Source organism: Mastigoproctus giganteus, chromosome 2 (genome assembly GCF_048544385.1).
Source record: "Mastigoproctus giganteus isolate SK-2022 chromosome 2, ASM4854438v1, whole genome shotgun sequence".
Taxonomy (NCBI): domain Eukaryota; kingdom Metazoa; phylum Arthropoda; class Arachnida; order Uropygi; family Thelyphonidae; genus Mastigoproctus; species Mastigoproctus giganteus.
Genome location: NC_143576.1, coordinates 146,009,649 through 146,034,855, shown reverse-complemented (window position 1 = coordinate 146,034,855; position 25,207 = coordinate 146,009,649). Strand labels below are relative to the sequence as shown.

The 25,207-nt window shown below is 37.2% G+C and overlaps 1 protein-coding gene across 1 annotated transcript in view; it reads left to right on the top strand.

The window, feature by feature from the left end:
• The window catches only part of pzg (putzig), a 43,110-nt gene extending 21,266 nt beyond the window's left edge, over positions 1-21,844 (top strand). The window contains exon 2 of the mRNA XM_090368707.1: positions 21,509-21,844. The gene's annotated coding sequence lies outside the window, so the exon portion shown is untranslated. The remainder of the gene's footprint in view (positions 1-21,508) is intronic.
• Positions 21,845-25,207: the final 3,363 nt, after the last annotated feature.

Sequence of the window (25,207 nt, the reverse complement as noted above, 5' to 3'; positions counted from 1 at the left end):
TACTTTACGTTACAATGGAGACAAATATTAAATATAAAATCTCCTCTTTTTGTTATTATTATTATTATTATTATTATTTATTTTTTTTTTTTTTGAGATGAAGAAGCCTGCTTTAAGCATTTGGTTTCACCTCTGATGGCACACATTTTCTCACAAGACCTTGGAAAAACCAATGCTCTAATTTAAATCAAATCTGTACTCAGCTTTCCAAGGTGATCGAACTCGAGAAACTCTTTTCTTGTTGTTTTTGTTAAGGGTTCAGCCTACAGATCATTTGTGGGAACATGATAAATGAATTTTTCTAAAAAAAAATTTAAAAAAAAAAGGACTTAAAAAAAAATTAAATGTTAAAAAGTATATATTATAGCTATTAACCTAAATTTTATGATTTTATTGATAGAAGTAAGGGAATTTTCTCTGAAAAAATTCATGAAAATTATTAATATGTAGCTACATTATAAATGTTTGGAAAGTCCTGTTTTAAAAATTCATTTTCATAAAGCCTATAGTGTTGCTGTACTCTGTTAAAATATTTATTATGCTAAATACTTAGTGCTAACATTCCAAAGTAGCTGAGATCAGTTGATCTCACTATGATATTGGACAGTCCATTAATAATTATTTCTTTGAAAATTTAAAGCTTTTAAATTTCCTTGTGCCATTAACTTTTTATCTGTGTTAATTATAAATGATCTATTATCTGCATACTGAAGGGGGAAAAATCAAAACGGCATGCAAAATGATAAATTAATTTTACTCTTCGATTTACGGCCCCTCCATACAAGGACTAATAGATTAACAGTAGCCACTGGCAGAGGTGAAAGTGATTCTTGCACTGCTTCTATTGGAATGAGCCGCAGCCTGGAAAATAAGATGCAGGATATTTCAGAGACTGCTGGGAATCATTGGGGTACAAATAAACACATAGGTTGTGTTAGGGTAGCTAAGAAAAAGAACAGGTGCATGTATACTTGCGTGTACACCAATGCTAGGAGTTTAGTAAATAAATTTGATGAATTTGAGGTATTGCTCAAAACATCAAAGGCAGATATTGTGGGGATTTCAGAGATGTGGTGTCACACAGATATAATTAATGCAGAACTGGAATTTGGGGAGTACAATGTCTACAGAAAGGATAGACAGGGTAGGAAGGGAGGAGGGGTTATGCTATTAGTTAAGAAATACATAAAATCCAAGGAAGTGAAGCCAGTCGACATTGCTGGACAGTGCAGTGTCGAGTCAGTTTGGTGTGACATAAGCATTGGGAGATCAAAATTGAGAGTAGGAGTGTGCTATAGGCCTAATGACTCTGATGAGTATAATAAGAAACTGTATGGGGAAATAGAGTGGGCCAGTAAATCAGAGTGTCTTATAATGGGGAAATTTTAATTTCCCAGATATTGACTGGAATTTGGGGACTGGTCACTCACACAGTAACAAGGCTTTTGTGGATTTATTGGATGATTGTTTTCTACATCAGCATGTTCGAGAGGCAGCTAGAGGGAATAATACTCTTGATTTGATTATCTGTAGTGATTCTTCATGTATTAAGAATCTGCAGGTAAATGAACCACTAGGTGGCAGTTATCACAGTGTGCTGAAGTGGGATTTACTCAAAGAGGTAACTATCATTAGGGGTAAAGGGAAGGGTTATTGCTTTCGTAAAGGCGACTACGATGGACTGAGACAGTATTTAAATTCTATACAGTGGGACCAACTGATGATGCTACTACCAACAGCAAATTCAAAATGGGAAGCATTCAAAGAACTTATCTTGGAAGCTACTAGGCTTTACATACCAACTAAGAAATATTGTTCAAGGTTTAGGCCTAAATGGATGTCAGATGAACTAATGAGACATATGGCAGAGAAGAAAAATGCATGGGATACATACAAATTAACACGTGATACAGAAGCCTATGATAGATACAAGTTGATCTGTAACCAAGTTACAAAGGAGGATAGGCAGGCGAAGGCAGATTACAAGAAATCTTTGGCAAGGGATGCAAAGAAAAACAGCAAAGAGTTCTTTATTTATGCAAACTCTAGAAGGAAGGGGATGAATCAGTTTGGTCTACTTGATATCGATGGGTCAACTGTTGATGATCCTGCTCAAGTAGCTAACAAACTGAATGAATATTTTGCATCGACATTCACACATGAGGAGTTATTCAGCGAGGGGAATGCCAGAGGTGTATTCAACTCTGGCAGTAAGCTAGAGAATCTTGTAATAACTGAGAGTAAAGTGGAGGAGAAATTGTTGAAGATAAATACAAGAAAGGCACCTGGGGTGGATGGGATCTATCCAGTTATATTAAAGTAGGCAGCAAAGGAAGTAAGCAAACCCTTAGCCATAGTTATGAGAGCTTCCTTGGACTCAGGGGAAGTACCCATGGACTGGAGATGTGCAAATGTGACCCCAATTCTCAAAGGAGGATCAAAGGGCGACACAAATAATTATAGACCTGTTAGTTTAACTTCTGTTCCTGGAAAATTAATGGAGGCACTGGTTAAAGAAGCACTGCAGGATCATCTGGACAAGACTTCAGTCATAGCTCAGACACAGCATGGTTTTGTTAAGGGGAAGTCTTGCCTGACCAATTTGATTGGATACTATGATGCAGTCACAAAAGAACTGGATGCAGGGAATAACTTTGATATTATATACTTGGATCTTAGAAAGGCTTTTGATACTGTTGCACAAATTGGAGCAGTGTGGCATTGGAGGCAAATTGCTGCTATGGATAAAGGAGTGGTTGAGGGGGAGAAGACAGAGAGTGGTAATCAATGGACACTGCTCATCGTGGACTAATGTTATTAGTGGAGTCTCCCAGGGTTCAGTATTGGTCCATTATTGTTTTCTGTATTTATAAATGATATTGATGATGGTATATAAAGCTTAATGACCAAGTTTGCAGATGATACGAAGGTTGGCAGAGTTGTCAAGGACACTACTGACACTGTGCTACTGCAACAGGATCTGGAAAGGTTGAGCAGATGGGCTGAGAGGTGGCAAATGAAGTTTAACACTGACAAATGTAAAGTACTACATATGGGAAACAGCAACCCCATAGCAATGTATCAACTCTGTGGTACTACACTGACAGTGGTAGAGAATGAAAGGGACCTGGGGGTGGTTGTGCAGGCAGATATGAAGTTTTCTGAGCAGTGCAGATGGGCTGCAAGAGTTGCTCATGGTGTATTGTCGATGATATATAGGAATTTTTCTAGCAGGGATAAGGAGGTGATTATTCCCTTGTATAAGGCAATGGTCAGACCACACCTAGAGTACTGTATACAGGTCTGGAGGCCTCATTTCAAGAAGGATGTAGAGATGCTGGAACGAGTACAGAGAAGGGCAACAAGATTAGTGAATGGAACAAAGGGGTGCTCTTATGAAGAAAGGCTTAAGTTTTGCAAATTACAGTGTCTGGAGACTAGGCACCAGCGAGGTGATCTGATAGAGGTGTATAAAGCCTTGAATGGTTTAAGCATGCTCAATGCTGATGGGATTCTTCCTCTAGCTCAGAAATATCACCTGAGAGGGCATAAATTCAAATTGAGGAAAGACAGAAGTAGTAGTAGTGGTAGTAGCAGTGGCACATGATGCAAGAAAGCAAGTGTAGGAGCTTATGCAGCATCAGCCAAAAAAAAAAAAAAAAAATCACACCATTCCCTCCAAATGCCTGTCCAGTTCCTCCTTAAATTTATTTAACCTATCAACTTCCACAACGACAGATGGAAGTTTGTTCCAGCAATTAACCACCCGCTGGCTAAAGGCAAATTTCCGCACATCTATTCTACATCTGTCCTTTCTTAATTTGAACTTATGTCCCCGTAGGTTGGTAATCTGAACAAGTGGAAGGATCCCATCAGAATTCAGCGTGCTCAACCCATTCAAGGCCTTATAGACCTCAATCAGATCACCGCGCAGGTGCCTAGTCTCCAGCCACTGCAATTTGCAGAACTTAAGCCTCTCTTGGTAAGAGAATCCCTTCATTCCCCTCACCAATCGTGTTGCTCTTCTCTGTACACGCTCAAGCAAATCTACATCCTTCCTAAAATGAGGCCTCCAGACCTGTACGCAGTACTCAAGGCGTGGCCTGACCATTGCCTTATACAGAGGGACAATCACCTCCTTTTCCCTGCTAGCAAAATTCCTATATATCATTGACAAAACCCCATGACCCGCCCTAACAGCCTGTCTGCACTGCTTAGAAAACTTCATATCTGACTGCACAATTACTCCCAGGTCTTTTTCATTTTCTACCACCTTAAGTGTAGTACCACACAGTTGGTACGTTTCTCTGGGGTTACTTCTACCCATATGCAGTACTTTGCATTTGTCAAGGTTGAACTTCAGTTGCCACTTCTTAGCCCATCTGCCCAAATTTTCTAGATCCTGTTGCAGTAGCACACTGCCATTACTGTCATTAACAACCCTGCCAACCTTTGTGTCATCTGCAAACTTCGACATTAAGCCTGATATACCTTCATCAATATCATTGATAAATACACAAAACAACAGTGGACCCAACACCGAACCCTGTGGGACTCCACTAATAACATTAGTCCACGAAGAGCAGCACCCATTGATTACCACCCTCTGTCTTCTCCCACTTAACCATCCTTTTATCCATTGTAGCAACTTACCCTTAATACCATTCTGCTCCAATTTGTACAGTAGTCTTCCATGCGCAACAGTGTCAAAAGCTTTCCTGAAATCCAAGTATATGATATCAAAATTATTTTTTGCATCCAGTTCCTTTGTGACCACATCATAATAACCAATCAAATTTGTCAGACAAGACTTTCCCTTAACAAACCCATGCTGTGTTTGAATTATTGCTGCAGTCTTGTCTAGATGATCCTGCAATGCATCTTTAACCAGCGACTCCATTATTTTACCCGGAACAGAAGCAATGTAGGATAGACGTGCGGAAATTTGCCTTTAGCCAGCGGGTGGTTGGTTGGTGGAACAGACGTCCATCCCTTGTGGTGGAGGTTTATAGCCTAAATAAGTTTAAGGCTCAGCTGGACAGGTATTTTGAACGAACAGAGGGGTTAAGTGGAAGTGGTTATTTTTTATTTATTTATTTATTTATTATTTTTTTTTTTGGCTGATGCTGCATAAGCTTGCTTTCTTGCATCAAATGCCTCTACTAATGCTAAAGACATGCCATAATATAAAAATACAATGTTTTTACAAATGAAAGGTCTTTGAATATTTGTTTATTTTTAACTGATCAATTAAAAAACATCATTTGTGGTATTGATGTTGAATAAGAAACTAATTACAAAATTCTCTCCAGGTATCTTTAATTTTCATGCTTTACTTCTCTGTTTGATCAGTTACTTTTTATCTGTTTTTGTGGAGAATTATGAATGTGTGGTTATGTCCTAACAAAACTCAGATACAATCGGTTGGACTATTATTTTTTTGCTTCAACTAAATTCACTCCATAAAATAATGCTCTTGATAGTTCAGAATATATATTAAAAGCCCTTGCAGGTAGCACAGTGGTTATAATTGTCATCCTCTGATACCAGGTGTAAAAGGCCTGTGTTCAAACTGCCTTCCACACACTTTTTTTTTTTTTTTAGATCTTTTATGCCCTTAGCCAGACACCAGTGTGTGTGCTATGTAAAAATTCAAGGTGTTTTTAAAAATTTAGCACATTCAGTACCACCGTCAATCTTTGCTAATATGTGGCAACTGATCTCTTAGCCCATGATTAGCTTAGCTCAGTACAGTGCACACCACAGAATATATTTTAAAGTATTTAATTCTGGAAATCATAGAGTTCTTAATGTATTTTGTAGAGCTAGTTAACTGGGCTGGTTTTATTCCCGGAATTTTTTTCTTTTTGTAATACTAGAGTTGCAAAGGGAAAAAGAAATTTTTGATCATCAGTGATCCTACACTAGTTGCTGTAGAAGAATTGTAAGGCTGTGCCAAAAGTAGTGCAGATAATGCTATTGTTCTTAATCATGTTGTAATTGTATTCACAGTGGATAGTTTTTGGTAAAGAAAAGGAATTACATAAACAGTATTGACAGAAGTCCATCATCTGAACGAATTGTTATTATACACTTCTCTGCTTTGATCAGATATTTTTTATTTTTTCTGAGAAGGAATATGGTAAAAAAGGTAAAGTGCAGCCATTATCAACCCACTGCAGGATGGAAGCCTCCTCAACAATTCATGCTGAGGGAAATGGACCATAATTTGCCATGCTGGTCCAGTGCGGTTTGGCAGATCGACCATATTCAGCAGTCAGGGGCTTGAACCCCAGTCTACTCAAAGAACGTGTGCTACTGCACTCCCGCTCCTGACCACTCGGCTATGGAGGCCGTTGAAGGAATTTTTTGCAGTCCTTCCACAGAGCCCTTCAACTTGTATCAAATCTTAAGCCCGGGAAATGAAAGAACTTATTGTATTTAAATATAAAGATACAGTTCTTCCAGGGTGCTGCAAATTTGGTTCCCTCTTTAATGGTCATTTAATCCACTCCAGAGAGCATTCTGGTCTCTTGCGAAAGCTATTGGCCGCAACTTTTGCCCATCTCTGCTCCCACCCTTGTTCAGACCAGATGGTTCTGTTGTCACTTCAGCCAAGGATAAAGCTGACCTACTAGCATCCCATTTTTCTTCCAACTCATGTATTAATGATCTTGGTAAAACACCTCCCACCATTTCCAACACGCTCCATTCAATGCCTCCTGTGGTCTTCCGTCAAAAGGATGTCAGAAGAATTTTGATGAATCTTGATGCTAAGAAAGATGCAGGTTCCAATGGTATTTCTCCACTTGTTCTCAAAACCTGTGCTCCCAAACTTATTCATATTCTTTGCTGCCTTTTTTCACTTTCTTATTCGAAAGGTGTTTTTCCTTCTGCTTGGAAATTTGCTCATATCCAGCCAGTTCCTAAAAAGGGTTACAAATCCCACCCATCCAATTATTGTCCCGTTGCAATTAATTCCACTCTTTCTAAAGTAATGGAGAAATCAATTAACCGCCAACTCTTAAACTACCTAGAAACCTTCCGTCTGATCAACGATCACCAGTATGGATTCCGTCAATGTCGATCTACTGGTGATATTCTGGCTTATGTTACCCATTTATGGAAAAGTTTCGGTGAAACACAAGTAGTTGCTCTTGACATCTCAAAAGCTTTCGATCGTGTTTGGCATAAAGGTCTTCTGAACAAGTTTCCATCTTATGTGTTGCCAACTGTTTTTAGTAATTGGTTATCCAGGTTTCTCTCTGATCGCTCGCCGAGGGTGATGGTAGATGGCTCTCTGTCTTGTAACTTCTCCACTAATGCTGGTGTCTCCCAAGATTCAGTTCTTTCCCTTCCTCTTGTATATTAATGACCTTCTTCCATTGATTGGAAATCCCATCCATAGTTTTGCCGATGATAGCCCATTGCATTCCACTTTCCATTTTGAGAAACCCTGCCCTGCTCAATCAGCTTCAACTTCTCGAAAATCTGCTACCAATTCCTTAAATGCCGATCATCAGGTAATTCTCCAGTGGGGCAAAGACAACTGCTCAGCCTGTATAAATCGCAAATCCGCCCTACCATGGAATATTGTTCCTACATCTGGGGTGGTGCCCCCAAAATCTCTCTCGCTCTCGGGCTTCTTAATTCCATTCAGAAGAGGGCAATTAGGTTAATTAATGATTCATCTCTAACAGAGTCTCTCCACTCGCTGTCTTATAGACGTACTGTTTCTGCTGCATGCCTCACAGATATTTCCATGGGCACTGTTCTTCTGAATTGGCTTCTATAATTCCCGTTCTCTCTCTCTCTCTCTCTTTCAAAACAGTCCGAACATGTGCAGCCACCAGCCGACATCCATTTACTGTGCCACTTCAAACTCACAGAACCAACTTTTCATCTTCCTTGTTTATTCATTCAACTGCCATTTTCTGGAACAACCTTCCTTCATACGAATTTCCTGAAAATTACAGTCTACAGAAGTTCAAGTCCAGTGTCAACAAATATCTTCTTTTGTCTTCTCAACCTCCAACCCAAGCACAGTACTAAGTACTATAGGTTCTAATACCTCTCGTGTTTGGGGTTTACATTAAAAAAATATAATAATAAATAAAAATAATAAATCCTAAAAACAGCAAAAATTGCCACTTTTTAAAACTTTTTTTTTTTCTTCTGTGAATTAGTAAAAATTCAGAGCTGCAAGGCTTAATAATTTCTATGATTTTTCGATATATTAAATAAAGAGAAAGAGATTACCTCAATCTTTTTTGTAGAATGCTTTCAGTCAATGCTCTCCAAATATAACAAATAAAACAAGATGAAAAAAACGGATAAAAATGTTTTAATGAATTCCTTTACTCATAGACCAATTCGAAGCAGAACGGAATCAAAAGCCGAGAGCCCCAACCCGACCCCTAAACACATCAAACCACCACGGCAAGACCATGAGTGTGAGAAGACGTGTCGGAATAAATAATTAAAATCACTATTAAAATTAAAAAGATTAAAATCACAATTAAAAAGTTAAAATCACATTTTAAAATTTGAATGAACACTCAAATTAAACGAAATCCACAACTGTTTCCCTTCCTTAAGCAGACAGTGCTTTTCAGCTGATCGCCGTGTTCACAGGATGGGAATATCGTAAAGTGTGTGTGTGTGTGACTCTTAAATGGAGAGATTATTTGTATTGACGCATGCGTAAAAAAGACCAGAAATCAAAATTAGGTAAGGACATAGCACATTGATAGAATTTTCAAGCGTTTCAGCAATCAATAATTTTATGCAATTATGTTTAAAATTTCCGCTTCATTGAATAGGAATACGTGACCTTCATTGACAGCATGAAAGGCCAATTCCGACACGGTTGCATGCGATGTGCGGATGGAAGCAGCATGTTGCTTGACACGTAAATCTAAAGCAAGAACTATGATTTTTGAATATATTATGGAGCTTCTGCATAGGCCTGGCTATAATTTTGAATTCTGTATTTCTATAGAGTTTGAGTTGCTTGTACCATTGTTCGACATATGGAATGGAAATAAAGTGTTTTTTTTTTTGGTTTTATTAATAGATATCTTATTTGCTGTCTTATTTTAGCCTGTAATCTGATTTGATTTATAACGGAGAGAGGATAGCCTCTATTTAAAAACCTATCGGTTGTTAGTGTATCAATTTCTAAGTGTAAGGTAGGTTCAGAAGTGGAATATATGCAAGCGTTGAAAAACTGGTTAAATATTATGAATCTCTTATAAGTGAATGGATGATAACTCCTGTAATGCAGGTACATACCCGAATTGGTGAGTTTTCGGTAAATGCTAAATTGTATTTTTTGCATGTCTTGAGTGAGAGTGAAATTTAGTGCTCTTGATTCTATATGCTCTTTCTCCAGTGTAAAATGTAGTCTTGTGTGAATATTGTTGAATACCTGTAGAATGTCCTGAGTGGTGTTATGATCCGTTATAACAAATATATCGGCGCCTCCGTAGCCAGGTGGGAAGGAGCAGCAGTGCGTAGCACACGCTTCTTGATTAGACCGGGGTTCGAGCCTGTCACCACCAAATACGGAGGATGCGGAAAGGTCAGGGAATGACCACCGTATATCTCGGAGCAATATGGCCTTAGTTGCTAATGCTCCTAAAAACTAAAAGAACAACAACAAATATATCTCCCATAGTAAGTAATGCGGGGGAGAAATGGTGTTAAATGAATGTGCTCGATATTAGCAAGATAGATTTCTGCTGTAAGACTGCTCAGGTTCAAACTCATCAGTAAACCGAAAACCTGCTTGTATATAGCATCTTTAAACACGAAATAGTTAGCTTCAAGAAGAAGCTTGATTAATTTAAAAATTTATTTTTTGGGTAATTTTGTGTGATTCATCGCGATAGTATCGTTATTTAACAGTTCTCAAACTACATCGAGAGCATAGTCTACATTTACATTGGTGTACAAGGAAGTAACATCTAATGAAATAATTTATCATTAACACCAAGCTTAATATCTTTAATACTATTAGAGTGTCATAGTTTTTATGCCAAATTTTATCAGCTGTCCAAATAGTTTTGTGATGTTATATAAGTGTGCAGCTAAGTGTGAAAACGCTGAATTTTTGTATGATACAATAGGGTGTATGGGAAAAACGGGTTTAACCTCTCTAAAAAGTACAGGGATATTATAAGTCCTCACTTTCTGCTCTTTTAATTGGGCCATTTTATTCGTTACATTTGGAGAGCATCGACTGGAAGCATTCTACAAAAAGGTTGAGGTAATCTCTTACACTTTTTTTAATATATTTAAAAATCGTAGAAGTTATTGAGCCTTGCAGCTCTGAATTTTTACTAATTCCTACTTGAATTATCTCTCCCCCTTGACTTTGCCCTTAAGTAATTCCACTCTCTCTCTCCCAATAATCTATCAACATAAAAAACACACATAATTTAAGATTGAATATGAGAGATATTTTGTACAACATGGTGCAAAATTACATCAAAGTGACATTGAAATATTCCGCACAAAAATATATTTCTTTTATGAAATAATGCCTCCTTGAAAATATCATGCCAAAATTCGCGAGGGTTAATTTTAATCATAGATGTTGTGGTATTAAAGAACTTGCTTTTGCCACGTCGCGACATATTATTAAACTTGCAATGAAGAGGAGTTATTATTCTCAGGTTACTGCACTTTGTGACAAAATAAAAAAAAATATTTATATTCAAATAATTGGACGTTTTGAAATCCTTCATAGATTTGAGGCAGAATGCATTGGCCACTGACATAAAAATTAGGCACTCGAATACGTTAAATGCTTTATTAATAGTTTCAAATCAGGGTCAACCCCCTTCCCCTATACAGATGCAATATACCTACTGACAACCCGGACATATTTATGCAAGCAGATGCTCATATACACAGGAGCATGTCTACTATTTCTACACATAAAGAGAATGGGGCTGCACATAACATATCCAGCTTACATACATTCTTCCCCATCATATCATATGCATAATGAGGCGACATATAAACAAGTTACTAGTTTGTCTTTATACACGTTATCTGAGGATCATATCTCACTCCTTTTGAAGGGTCTGAATTTTAATTTATCCCCTTATAAACTCCACAAGAAACAATTTGTGATATACTTTGAATATTGTCTCTGCAACATTTCGCAAAAAAGGCTTATTGGTCCAGCAAGTCAATCAGGTAGTCAATAACTCCAAAATTCTTCGGGTACCCAGACTGAATAAGAATGAAATTATATCATTGCGTAGTCTTAGAGGGAACAAAGATATTGTTATCCAAAGAGCAGATAAAGGGGACACTGTAGTTATTATGAATAAAACAAGACTATATTAGCAAATTGGACTCTTATATCGGACAGTTCCACTTACAGGGAAATAGACCCATCTGTATTTACAAATTTAGTAAACCAATATAACAAAACTCTAACTGCATACCATAAGAGTGATTTTATTTCTATGGCCCAATTAAAAGAGCTGAAAGTGAGGACTTATAATATTACAAACCGTTTGGACAGTGGATAAAATTTGGCATAAAAAACTGACACTCTATTTAATAGTATTAAAGATATTAAGCTTGGCATTAATGATAAATTATTTTTGTTAGATGTTACTTCCTTGTACACCAATGTAGATGTATACTACATTGGTGTACAAGGACAGCAAATACGATACCCATTAATAAAACAAATAAAAACACTTTATTTCCATACTGTACATTGAACAGTGGTACAAGCAACTCAGTAAACTCTGTAGAAATACAGAATTCTAAATTATAGCCAGGACTATACAGAAGCTCCATAATATATTCAAAAATCACACAGTTCTTGCTTTAGATTTACGTGTCAACATGCTGCTTCCGTCCACTCATCGTGCACAACCGCGTCGGAATTGTCCTTTCATGACATCAGTGAAGGTCACGTATTCCTATTCAATGAAGCGGAAATTTTAAACATACAACATAATTACATAAAATTATTGATCGCTGAACCGCTTGAAATGAAACTACACGAAAATTCTATCAATGTGTGGCATTCTTACCTAATTTCGGATTTCTGGTCTTTTTTATGCATGCATCAATACAAATAACTCTCCATTTAAGAGCCAAATACACACTATACAATATTCCCATCCTGTGAACACGGTGATCAGCCGAAAAGCATTGTCTGCTTAAGGAAGGGAAACAGCTGTGGATTTCATTTAATTAATTTGAGTGTTCATCCAAATTTTAATTGTGATTTTAATTATTTATTATCGGAAGTGATTTTTCCGATTTTAATTATTTATTCTGACACAATGTCTTCTCACACTCATGGTCTTGCTGTAGTGGTTTGATGTGTTTCGGGGTTGGGACTTTCGGTTCCATTGCGCGTCGTAACTCTGAGTGAAGGAATTCATTAAATCATTTTTTTATCTGTTTTTTTTTTTTTTTTTTCCATCTTATTTTATTCATTACATTTGTAGAGCATTGACTGGAAGCATTCTACAAAAAAGATTGAGGTAATCTCTTACTCTTTTTTTTCTATGAATACAGAAAAGGTCCACTTGTATCATTTAGTAATTCTAATACTAACTCAGATATTTTATTAACTTTCTGTCAGATATGCCCTTAATTAACAAGATGTTCCCATGTTACATCTGTGAGACACCCCTTTTTATTTTAATTATAAAAAAAATTATTTTTAGCTTTTTTATGAAATTGATCTATTAATTACAATTTGCCAAACTAAAAAAATTGAATGCAAATGGAACAAGAGAAACCAATGATACTGCACAATTTTTTTATTGTTTTTTAGAATTTTCAGTGTCACATATCATCCATATTGAAACATTCTCATGCTTTTTGGAAGACAGATCGTGAAATGTCCATATGTATCATAATTCATAGTTTATTGAAATGAAAACAAAAAAAAAAAATGTATAATCAGTTTAGAGAGTATTGGTTAAAGGTACATGGGAGGATCTGATTTTATTTATAAATTTTAAAAAATAACAAAATAAAGAAGTGGCTTCTGTCTAATGCCATACTAGCAGAAGGCTAAACTATAAAACAAATAGATCTTGGTGCAAAATAAAATAGCTTTATTTATAACATTAAATTACTATTTTTCAATTTGGCTAAGATTGTTTTTATTAAATTTAACAATGATTTTTTTAGCATAAAATCTTTTAGCATAATTAGCATAAAAATTTTTTTATATAACCATCAAGAGCAGTGACGTCTTTTAATTTTTTGATGTATTGTACAGCCTTCTTTTTTTTACACTGAGTTATAATTTCAGTAACTTGCATATCTTAATTATTGCTGGTAAATTAAAATTAAATCAATCCACCAACATGTTCTACAAATTGCAGTGTCTGGAAACTAGGCACCTGCGAGGTGATCTAATTAAGGTGTATAGAGCCTTATATGGTTTGAGCAAGCTCTATGCTGATCGGATTGCTCTTGCTCAGATTACTTACCTAAAGGGACAAATTCAAATTGAGGAAAGACAATTGTAGAATGAATGTGCAGAAATTTGCCTCTAGCCATCGGGTGGTTGATAGTTAACAGAAACTTCTATCTGAAAGTCAACAACTTAAATAAGTTCAAGGCAGAGCTAGACAAACATTTGGAGTGAATAGATGGGTGAAATGGAAGGGTTTGTTTTTTTTTTAGACTGATGCTATATAAGCTGGAGGCAATTTGCTGCTATGGATAAAGTGATGATTGAGTAGAGAAGACAGGTAATCGATAGACACTGCTCTTCATGGACTAATGTTATTAGTGGAGTACCCCAGGGTTCATTGTTAGTATGTTGTTGTTTTCTGTATTTATTAATGATATTGATGATGGTATATCAGGCTTAATGTCTAAGTTTGCAGACGATATGAAGGTCGGCAGGGTTGTTAATGACAGTACGCTGCTGCAACAGGATTTCGAAAAGTTGAGCAAATGGGCTGAGAGATGGCAACTGAAGTTTTTAATATTGACAAATGTAAAGTATTGCATATGGGAAGCAGTAACTCCAGAGTAATGTATCAACTGTGTGGTACTACACTGACATGAGGTATGTCCGTTTGAGATGGCACCTGGGATTTCTCCCATCTCTGCATGTGTTTGCCGTATTGAGGACAGTACACTGTCAAGCCAGAGACTTGAAAGTGTGTGGGCCATGTCTGTGCAGTGTGATGTGTTGTTCCCATTATTTGGCAGCCAGGGCCACGTGGAGGCTAGCCTGATGTGTCCACTATCACAACAAGTTGCTCTGGCAGGTGCTGCCACCTAGTTTCCTGGGATTTCAGTGGCTAGGACCTAAAAAAAATAATTACGCATTTGACATTAATGCTTAGTGGGATTGCCGTTGGGAAATCGCTGGTTGGGGTTGAACGCTAGAGAGATGTGTTAAAAGGCCTAATAAGTCGGGCAAAATTTTGATGTTATTAAATTTAGACGTGAGAGGCTATATGCTAGATAAAAGATAATAGTGTTAGTTGTCTTAGAGATTTACATGAGACGGGTAGAATTTAGACGTTGATTAGAATTTGGCACATTGTTAAGGGTGTACTCAGTCGGTTTAGTGAGGGGGGGGAGACTGAAGACTGGGGGAAAACAGATAGAAGAATAGGGATGATCAGAGTAGGCATCCTCAAAGAGATCAGTGGAGATAAGCTCCACCAGGCAAAGTATGGGGAGAGACAGAGACCTGTCTCCTCCTTCCCCTGCCTTGGGATGGGATTTTAAAGGGAACCGGGTTAGAGAACCCAGTTCAGATCACCAATGGCGTGTGAGCAGCAAAGCCACAGTATGTCTTTGTCGGTGATGGTTGTCATGTCCATGTAGTGTCGAATCCAGTAAAAAGGTCAACCTGCCCATCCCGCTCTGGGGGTGGAATATGTTGGCTGGCAGCGGGAACCCACCAGGCGAACGGGTGGGTAGGAGAAACACATTTACTTCATTCATAATCTGCATTCTCACTCTACTTGCATTCTATTTTTTTTTATATTACTTTTTTCTTATTTTATAATTTTTTTTTTCCAAGTTTTATATATATAATTTTTTTTTTTTTTTTTTTCATTCACACATTCATCTTTTTCTCACACCAGGGGATGCAATGATGTGTAATGTAAATTTAAATACTAATTAAAACTAGGGTTAGTATGTACTTAACTGTAGCATTTATAGTTTGTGTTCTTTTTCTCACACACTTACACTTTCGTTCATTCTTCTAGCTCTCGTTTCATTTATTCGACTCTTGCTTTCTGCACTGCACTCTCTGGGCACCTTGACTTATTGTTATTATTCAGTTGTGGTTGTTGTTATTTGGTTTTTAGGAGCATTAGCAACTAAGGCCATATTGCTCCGGGATATGCGGTGGTCATTTGACCTGACCTTTCTGTATTTGGTGGTGACGAGCTTGAACCCCGGTCTAATCAAGAAGCATGTGCTACGTACTGCTGCTCCTTCCCACCTGGCTTCCGAGGCGCCAGGGGGAGTGCAGTGATAGTGTTTATGTGGTTAGTAAATGTTTGTTAGTATATATAAAGTAGTGTAAGTTATTTTTAACTTTGTATTCTTTTGGCCAATTATATTTGCTCTTCCACTCATTCCCATTCACTCTCTCTTTCCCTCATGCTAGGTCACTTTCTTTCACCAAAACTGCCATTTATTCCCTTTTACCATAATTCCTAGTTCACTCAGTGCCCAAACAACCTATTCATTCTACAGGGTGTCTCAAAAATATTGGTACAAACGTTTAGGGGAGGTAGGTAACATCTAAAGGAATGTGAATCGCATAGGAACCCATAACTGGAAATGTCACGGGAAAGTAGTAGCAGAGGCACAAGAAGCAGAAATGACACAAGACAGTAATTAGTGGCAAACATTTATTTGACATAATATTAACAATGGAGTACGAGATGCGATGCATGCGTGACACCGACGCGGCATGGATTAGTGGACACGATCAAACACACCTGGAGTTTCTTTGACAGTAGTAGCAGCACAGACGAGTCTCGCCACAAGATCCATTTCCATCTCCACGGGCGATTCATACACGATAGATTTGCCCCCCCCCACACACACACACAGAAAGAAATCAAGGCTCGATAAATCAGGTGAGCTTGGGGGCCAAGCAACAGGTCCACCCCGGCCAAAACGCCTGTTCAAATGGTCACGAACACACCTTCCATAATGGGCAGGCACCCCAACATGTTGAAACCAAATGTTGCTGGAACATCGTCAAGTAACCCTGGTAGAACTTGTTCAAGAAAGATCCAATATTTAGCAGAGTTCTTGCAGGATGGTAACAGGTAGGGCCGACTAAGCAGTCACCGACCATACCTGTCCACACATTTATTGCGAAGCAGTGTTGTGCCGCATGGGGGCGCACACCGTGTGGGCCCTCTGCTAATCCATACACTAGGTGCATGTCTGCCAGCTCACAGTTCGTATATCGATGCATGCTCTTCATGCGGCGACTACTGCTTGAATGAGTAAACCAGAAATTTTTCCTCTCCCGAACTGATGAACAGCACCGTGTACCGACTTACAGTGACGTTTCCGGTTATGGGTTCCTATGCAATTCACATTCCTTTAGATGTTACCTACCTCCCCTAAATGTGTGTACCAATTCCTACACATGACAGGGTAGTCCTGGGGAGTTTTGTCATGTCAGGTTTCTGTCAGGGCACAGAATACTGCTGTCCTGACAGTTTTTAAGTCATTGTCTGGGCAGGGTGGGAAACGTGGGCAATTTTAACTATTGATTATTGTTTAATTGCTGGGGGCCTGAATTACCATTCTTTGGATTGAGTGCACATTTCGAATACTTTCTGTGTGAAAGATGCAAAGGCTTTATAATTTTCCTCTTCTATGATGAACAGATGTTCTTCTCCCCTGGGAAGGGATCCAGTCTGTGCTATTGGCTCTGTTTTCATTATGTCATATATTATACATTCATATAGAATGTGTGCCCAGTCTTCACTCTTGCCACAGGTATAGTTTGAGTCATCAGTCAGCCCTAAGGAGATTAGTTTTTCCTCTAGGGACCTGTGATCTGTCAATATGAATGTTGTAAAAAGTCCAGGGGCATACTATTTAGGTGGCTTTGGGTTAACCATTGACACCCGTGGCAGAAACTGTTTGGTAACCAGACCTCTGGTTTCCTGCTCCCACATTGTTTGGCGTAGCTCATGGAGTTTTGTGGTTATTCTTTTTTTTTTTTTTTTTTTTCCTCATCATTGAAAGTGTTGGTTGTATCAAGGGCTATCCCCAGAAATTCTGTGGGTATGGCCTTCTTAAATCTATAATATAAGCCTCTTTTGGCCACTATCAGGTAAAGTGGGAGACTCTAGCCAGCAACTGTAGCGCAGGTGTGCTTACTGTGCAATATGCTCTGGTAATAGTGAGTAGTATTGTCCTATTCTAATTTATTCCTATTTCTTACTGTGGCCGAGCGGGTGAACCACGCGCCTTCTCCATAGGTGATAACAGGTAGGAACATTGCACGGTATATGATTGCCAGGATCTTTCTTTTGAGTCCCCAATCTGCTCGACTGATCCTGGCAATCATTCCTGCATAATTTCTCACTTTCTTCACCAAGTAGATCAAATGGGGGTAAAAAGTTAATTTTGCATCAAAGACCACTCCAAGATATTTTGGTTCTGTTACCATTTTTATAGTGGTTGTGTTAATTTTGATTTGTGGACGTCTTCTTATGTCCAAATTGCCTTTTTAGAAGTATTTGTTTGGTTTTTTAAGGCGATATTTTGAGCATGTGCATTTGTGCCCACTCCTGCAGCTGCAAGAGGGCGGCATTTGATCTTTGCTCTACAACCACTCGCGTGTTACCTTTTACAAGGAAAATCATGTCATCTGCAAAGGCCAGGCTTTCCACGGGGTCCAGAACAATGTTCCAGAAGAAAGGGCCAAGGATTGAACTCTGTGGGCAGCCTTTATTCACAGGGCTTGTCGATTCCTGGAACCTTGTGCGTACTGACACACTTCTGTCTGTAAGGTAGCTGTTTATTACCTTATAGAGGTTTTGTGGGGCATTTGCCTGGCGGAGTCTCCTAAGGACACTCGGCCACCAGAGTGAGTCAATGGAGATTGCCAGCATATATTTCTCCTCTGTGTTTTTAATTGTTGTCAGTAGGTGATGCATGGCATCCTCCATAGAGTTGCCCTGCTTAAAACTATACTGATTGTTGGAATGTAAATCTGCTTCTGTGTAATATTGGGCTAATCTGCTGTATATTAGTCTTTCATATATTTTCCCTGGTACAGGGAGTAGGGCTATTGGTCTATATGATTTGGAATCAGTAGGGAGTTTTTCAGGGTTTTTGAGAATTAATCTTAACACTGCTTTTTTCCATATTTTTGGGAATATACCTTCTGTCATACAGTTATTATATAGTGCTATTAATTTGTCTGGTGCTATTTCTGCTAATTTTTTGAAAATCTCAACCTCTAAGAGAACCTGGGCATTTATTGTTTTTGGTTTTAGATAGTGCTATTTCTAAGTCTTGTATAGTGAACAGAGGTTCAATATTGGTATTGTCATATTCAGTGGTTTATTTTATAATGTCCAGCTGGGTGGGGGAAAGATCCCCAGTTTCAGTTTGAATAATACTGTCTAGGATGTTATTTACAGAGTCTGCCCAACACAGGGTTGGGATTCCATCTGGTTTGACAGTTTCTAAGACATCTCCTCTTGGCAGCTTGTTGGTCACTATTCTGTAGACAGGTACTACACTGACAGTAGTAGAGAATGAAAAGGACCTGCATTGTGTAGTCAGATATGATGTTTTCTGAGCAGTGCAGATGTTCTGCTAGAGTAGCTCATGATGTCCTGTCAATGATATATGGGAATTTTTCTATCAGGGATAGGGAGGTGATTATTCCCTTATATATGGCAGTGGTCAGGCCACACCTTGAGTACTGTATACAGGTCTGGAAGCTTCATTTTAAGAAGGATGTAGAGCTGCTGGAATGAGTACAGAGAAGGACATCAAGATTAATGAATAGAACAAAGGGTTGCTCTTACAAAGAAAGGCTTAAGTTTTGCAAATTACAGTGTCTGGAGACTAGGCACCTGCAAGGTGATCTGATTGAGGTGTATAAGGCCTAGAATGGTTTGAGCATGCTCAGTGCTGATGGGATTATTCCTCTTGCTCAAAATAATCACCTGATAGGGCATAAATTCAAATTGAGGAAAGGCACTTGTAGGATAGATGTGTGGAAATTTGCCTTTAGCCAGTGGGTGGTTGATTGCTGTAACAGACTTCCATTTGTTGTTGTGGAAGTTGGTAGATTAAATAAATTTAAGGCTGAACTAGACAAACATTTGGTGTTACCGGATGGGTGAAATGGGAAGTTTTTTTTTTTTTTTTTTTTTGGCTGATGCTGTATAAGCTTGCTTTCTTGCATCATATGTCTATGCTAATGTGAAATAAATGGTTACATTTATTTCACATTTTGGTAGATTGTTTTCTAAGTTCAAAAAGTTCTTTACTTGAGCAACAAAATAGCTCATGGTAGAATTGAACACAATTCATCTTGCTTTTTCTCATTTGGCACATTTTCATGACCCACACCTGTTCAATAAACTTAAATTCAAAATTTTGGATTTGGGCAACTTCTGATCAAGAGGAACTTTGTGAAAAAAATTTATAGAGTTTAACAGTTCTGATGTAATAGTGTTACTATTGATGTTTGTTTGGCCTAAAATATACAAGTGTTTCCTTCTAAAATACTTCCACTGTATAGTAGTATTAAACTGCAAAGTGGTAAATGTGTTGTTTTTACAATACTTCTTTGCAAAACGCATCAAAATGAACTCTTCATGGACTAATATTATTAGTGGAATCCCCCCGAGTTCAGTGCTGGGCCCATTGTTTTTTTTATATTTATTAATGATATTGATGACAGTATATGAGACTTAATGTCTAGGTTTGCAGAGGATACAAAGGTTGGCAGGGTGGTTAATGACAGTAATCAGGGTAAGCTGCTGCAACAATGACAGTAATCAGGGTAAGCTGCTGCAACAAGATCTAAACAAATCAGGCCAATGTGCTGAGAAATGGTTAACATTGATAGCACCTCAACACTAGGCACTTGCAATCTTAGTGCCAATGCCATTCTTGGCAAACTACACACGATGTGACATAAATTCAAATTGAGGAAGGATGGTTGTAAGATAAATGTGAAATGTGCCTTCAGCCAGTGGGTGTGGTTGACTGTTGAACAAACTTCCACTATCTGGTATTGTGGAAGCAGGCAGTTTGAATAAGTTCAAGAAAGAACTAGACAAATTATGAAAGCAATGTGCCATTGCTTTAATTGATGTTACTTGCTCACGTTCCTTGTTGCCAATTGTTGTATTGGTATTCCATTGTCTAATAGCAGTAACAGTCTCTGTGTTGGAAATGCCAGTATCTTTGCTATATATTTTTATTGCATATTGTATTGCTGTTTATATTATGTGTTATGATATCATTATTTACCGATGATTAAAAAAAAAGAATACATTGTAATCTATTTAGTATACTGATGAAAATATAGCTAGTTGATTTGCCTTTTTTAAACCAGATTTTTAAGAAACAAATATTTCCAAAAATGAACAGAAACGAATTTGCTGACAACAAAATGCTTCCTTAATACAAGTGTTATTATCTCTTCAGCGACTGAATACAGTGCTTACTGTCTGTTATATTGTTGCTTAATAGAGGGTTTCATACGAGGGATTTAGGTAATTCTTTTTAGATAGAAATCTGCCACTTAAGGGAGGATGGAGAGGGCCACTTAAAGCAAACTTTTACTGTTTGACACCATGCTGTGTATAATAATCAAAGTTACTGCATATGGTGATCCAGATACATTTAGCTGGAGTGCAGAGCTTGCTATTTACAGTAGCAAACCGATATGCTTGCATGGTGTAGTAACTGCTTTATATCACTTTCTTATATCACTGGTTACCAATAAAGCATTCGTAAGTTGAAAGTAAATCTGATCTAACCTAACTAATGTATATTTATTTAACATAAATATACACTGGTTATGTTAGGTTAAAATTACTTTTAAGTTATACTGGGTATTAGACAAGTACTATGGCATCTCCGACAGAAATCAAGACAACTTTTAATTGCTTTTGTTCAATTGTTAATGTAAGTGAAAATATTTTATTACTGTCCTGTCCTTACAAACTTTGAAATGTTCTTATGAGTGGCAACTCAGATATTTTTCTTTAATTCAAAAATATTTTTGAATTAAAGGTGCAAAAAAACATCTGGGGTGTCTTGTACTTTTAATTAAACAAACTGAGTAAAAAAAACCAGCATTTTTTCACTCAATGTAGAAATCTCAATCCTGTGCATAGTTAATTGATGAATGTAATACAACACAAAATAAGAAAATGATTAGTATAGCCTTACAATTTAAAATACTAGTGTTATATGTGTGTTTAGATTGTTTATTTCTAAATTGAATTTTTTATTTTTGCAGCAAACATTGAAAATGGCCTCTTGCAGTCTAGGAGTTACACAGGATATTCAAGCTCCATGTTTGCCATAAACAACCTGAAACTAGTTGTAATTTGGAAATAATTTGTAATCCTTTCCATATTTCACTGTATGTATTACAACTCCTTTCCTGTTTGTGATTTTCCCCTTTCATACTTATTGCTGTTAATCCTAATGTATGCCCATCACAAGTCAGTCATTTCATCATGTTTAGTTGTTTTGTATACAGTGTTTTTAAATATAAATATGTGGACTTTATCATCATGTAGTTTCTATATCAGGAGTTTACATTAAAATAATATCAGAAACTTGTTCATTATTTTTGTTCCTTTTATTTGTTGATGTTTAAATTAGAATTTTTTTTTTTTTATTGGTATTTTAACAATTTATTGTTTATTTACAAGCACAATAATGACACTGATATAAAACTTCACCACATAATTAAATTGTTATCTGTTGAATTTCAGGATTCTTTGTGAATCCTGTCTGAATATTTTGAATATTAACCAGTAGGGTCCTGTAAGTAACATCTTCTTACTTAGCCCCAATTAAGTATGATAATAGGATTCAAAAAGAATCCAGAAATGTTACCTGGTAACAATTTTGTATCAGTATTGTGCTTGTAAATGATATAAGTATCAACAAAAACCTTTTTTGTTTTTTTTCCCAGTCTACATGGTACAAAAGTGTCATGATACATACACTCCAGCCTAAAAGTTAGGAACCACAGCATATGACAACAGTTTTCATTAATTTTTTTGAAATTAGCTATGGCAGTGTAAGGTTCAATATAAAAAAACAATTCACTGCAAAGTATTTTAAGATTTTTTTATTAAGCATTGAAAAATTTAGAGCAAAAATATATACTGAAATGATTAATATTAATTAACAACTATACTGATTTTTCATCAAAATATCCTCCACAATATTTTATCACTGCCTTACACGAATGTGAGATTCTGGTGATTAATTTTGTAATAGTGTCTTGACTGACATTATTCCAAGTGATCTGGAAGGTTCCCTATAAATTTTGCAAAGGTGAACAGACTTCACAGACTTGATGATCTAGATCAGCATTTCCCAAACTGGGGGTCCATAGACCAGTTCCAGAGGGTCAACGAAACATTCAGAAGGTATCAAGTAATATGTGTTTATTTTCCTAAAAATATGCTGATAGAATCGCAAGGAGTTTCGTTATAGAACATTACCTATTTTCGATATGATTCATATGTATACAGCATGTCCAATTCCTGCCACTAGTGTGCGTTTACACTTATGCATGTATGAATCATTGATGCGGTCAGCTAATAGAAAACAACTTAGAGTTGTTCTGTGACTTGCAGACCGAAGCAAACCTTTGGCACTGTGCATTATTTAATGCACCCTTTTAAGTACTTCCTAATACTTTTATTACTCCCCATAACTAATTGATAAAATTTAAACAAAAAACTAAGTATCTCTCTGCAGATTTGAACAGTTTCGAAAGTAAATTTAAAAAAATGTCAAAATTATTGTTATTTGTTACTCTGTGTCATTTAAAATTCTTTAGATATTGTTCAAATTTTGGGGTCTTTCACGAAACCTGCTTCTGTGTAGTATTGAGGTAATCTGCTATTAGCATTATCTGAGGCATATGATGCAAGAAAGCAAGCTTATACAGCATCAGCCAAAAAAAAAAAAAAAAAAACTTCCCATTTCAACCATTTAGTCACTCCAAATGTTTGTCTAGTTCAGAATTAAATTTATTTAAGCTGTCAACTTCCACAACAACAGATGGAAGTCTGTTCCAGCAATCAACTATCCGCTGGCTAAAGGCAAACTTTCGCACATCTGTTATACAACTGTCTTTCCTTAATTTGAATTTGTGTCCTCTCAGCATTGAGCTTGCTCAAACCATTCAAGGCCTAATACACCTCAATCAGATCACCTTGCAGGTGCCTAGTCTCCAGATGCTGCAACTTGCATAACTTAAGCCTTGCTTCATAAGCACACCCCTTTGTTCTTCTCACCAATCTTGTTGCCCTTTTCTGTACTCGTTCTAGCAAGTCTGCATCCTTCCTAAATTGAGGCCTCGAGACCTGTACACAATACTCAAGGTGTGGCCTGACCATTGCCTTATACAAAGGGATAATCGCCTTGTCTCTGCTAGAAAAATTCCTATACAGTAATACCCCGACTTACGCGAACTCGGAGTTACACGGTTCTTGATTTTTTCGTTTGGCAACACTGCCGCCCACTATCTTCAAGGTCGTTTTTCATATGTTATTGATATACGGTGCGACGGCAGAGAGTGAGAGCGAAAGATGAACAAAATTCAACTTTACTGCGCACGAGCTGTACACATATACAAGAATTTGTATTCCAACTGCCATATTTATATGTGTGCATTCGAATTTCGTGCTCAATGTTTGTCGGAAATTACATCGTTTTCACGAGAGAAATGGATCGCGTCGGTCGAGCCGTATACAGTCAGTCCTCATATAACACGTGTTTACACTACATGAATTCGATGATACACTATTTATAAATACGGTAACGATATCTTATAATATAACACGAACCAAATTGGCTTATGCACGATTCGCCTTTCTGTTTACAAGAAATGGCAGTCGAACGCAGAATCACCCCAACCGAACGCAACACGATAGGAATGAAGAGAATATTCTGAAAATGTATTTGTTTTAGGGGAAACACATTTCACCATAATAACGTAAAAACCAACACAATTCCAGCTATCAGTATGCAATTAGATCGAGTTTACTACCAGTTTATAACAGATTCCAGTAGCAGAAACGCAACTGGATTTTTATTGTTTTGTGGTAGTAACCCCTAGAAAAGTGAGGTGTTAATAGTGTATTATCTCTGCCTTTACGGTGTTGTTTATTCATTTGCTACATGCGCGCAGCTTTGTTTATGCATATCAAGGGTGCCTCCTCGTTTTGTAATTGTGCTTTATTCCCTAAAAATGAGTAAAATACTTAAAAGGTGTGAGAAGGAAGCATCCTGGTGAAGACACTGCACAAAAAGAAAAGCAATTATCGATAAACAGAGGCAGACTGGGTCAAAAATTCTTACCCAGGAAAATTTATAGTGGCCTCATACTGTGGTTTATGGCCAAAATCACACAGGCCCACCGGGGTTTCCCCGGTAAGGCTTATGGCCAGTCCGCCTCTGTCGTTAGAGAAAAAATATGAAATTGTGAAACGCTTTGAGCGAAATGAAAGACCATGTGATATTGTATGAGCTACAGGCCTAAATGAAGAAACGGCGAAAAGCACATGACAATTGCAAACTTGACAGAAGGTCAAAAGGGCTTAAAAATTTTAGAAAACATAGACTACAACGAAGAACGCGTTATAGCTACGAAGAAATTCTGCGTGAAAAAAAGAAATCTCTGTGTCGTCAGACGAATTTGTTAGATTTTATGAAGCCATCGACATTGAAATAACTTTTTTACGTAAGTCATTTATTTTTTTAATACATATTTTGTATTAATATGTATAAAGAACTGCAATTTTATTAATATTTTTCTTCTAAACTAGTGTTTTTGTTAGTCCTTGGTCCCAATTAAACAAAATTTATATGTATTTATATGCAAAGTTGTACCCCGACTTACGCGAATTCGACTTAAGCGATTTTCGTCGGACCCACCTATCACGTAACTTCGGGGTATTACTGTATA